Source organism: Sinocyclocheilus rhinocerous, unplaced genomic scaffold (genome assembly GCF_001515625.1).
Source record: "Sinocyclocheilus rhinocerous isolate Xijiao unplaced genomic scaffold, SAMN03320098_v1.1 scaffold786, whole genome shotgun sequence".
In the NCBI taxonomy this organism is placed as follows: domain Eukaryota; kingdom Metazoa; phylum Chordata; class Actinopteri; order Cypriniformes; family Cyprinidae; genus Sinocyclocheilus; species Sinocyclocheilus rhinocerous.
Genome location: NW_015661881.1, coordinates 294923 through 296376, shown reverse-complemented (window position 1 = coordinate 296376; position 1454 = coordinate 294923).

Genomic DNA, 1454 nt, shown 5'->3' with positions numbered 1-1454 from the left:
TATCTTGGCATGTCCTGCAATTTGTCACTTTTAGCCTGATGTGTAATTGAGACATTTCTATATGCACTTCTATGTGACCCTGGACCACAGAACCAGTCATGGGTTAATTTTATGAAATTGAGATTTATACGTCATCTGAAAGCTGAATAAGCTTTCTATTAATGCATGGTATTAGGAGTACAATTATTTGAAAATCTAGAATCCTGAGGGTGGGTAAAAAAATCAAAATATTGAGAACCGCGTTTTAAAGTTGTCCAAATGAAGTTAGCAATGCATATTACTAACAAAAAATTAAGTTGATCTTTACAGTAAAAAATTTACAATATCTTAATGGAACACTTTACTTAATATCCTAATGATTTTTGGCATAAAAGAAAAATCAATCAGTTTGACCCAATTTTTATTTTTCTTTATTGCTACAAATTTACCCCGAAGCGTTTGAGAGAGGCGGGGCATAGAGGACTTACAATAATGTACAGTATTTGAAAAATGTGTTTTTTGAACATTAAAGCATGTCAACATATTCTGTTACACCAAATACACAAAATAATGATCTTTAAAAAAGCATCATATGACCCCTTTAAGACTGGTTTTGTGGTCCAGGGTCATTGAACTAATCTGTTAAACCAAGGGAGAATAATACCTGTAGTACTAGTCTTGTTTGCCTAACTCGCGAGCTAAAGTACAGGGGCCTCAATTATAAAATGTGCGTACGCACAGATTTGATCTTAGAGTGCGTAGGCTAAAATCCATGGCAACGTGCATATTTATAAAAACTGTCTTTGTGGAAAAAGTACTTCCCGCCACGTCAGGGTCTGAGCAGGCGTAAGCACTTCCTTGGTGTACTGCAGCTATTTGAACATCGAATCTGCAGTCATTAAAAGTGGTGTGTGTATATACGTGTGTATATACCGAATTCATCAAACAAAGATGCAGTGTAAGACATTAATTGTGCAGTGTAGTCAGATTTTTATTAACGGGAGTTTTTGCGAGATTAAACTGACACTTTTGTAGCCTAATGTTGAGTTCTTTACTCTTTTTCTGTAGGCCTACTTTTTTCTTTTTTCTTTTTTTTGTGCAAGTTACAATATGGCTTCCTGCATGTTGAATTTTATACAAGTTTCATTTTGATGACATCTTTAAGGACTAGTACAAAAACAAAACAAAAAAGCAGCTTGGTATGAAATATTCAATGGCAGTATACATTTTAATGAAATATTTAATGGTGCTAAAATGGCAGTGACTAAGAGAGCTCACTGTGCTGCAACTGAAGAAAATGCATGCAAATAGAAAAAAACAGGAAATTAAGGAAACCTCATCGGTTTGACAAAACATGCAAAGACAACCGAACCAAATACAAAAATGCACTGCAAACAGCACAGACTACAACAAGTGATGAACCTGGCTGGGGCAAGCTTATTGGTCAGTGGTGTTTGTTGATGACCTGAAAGGTA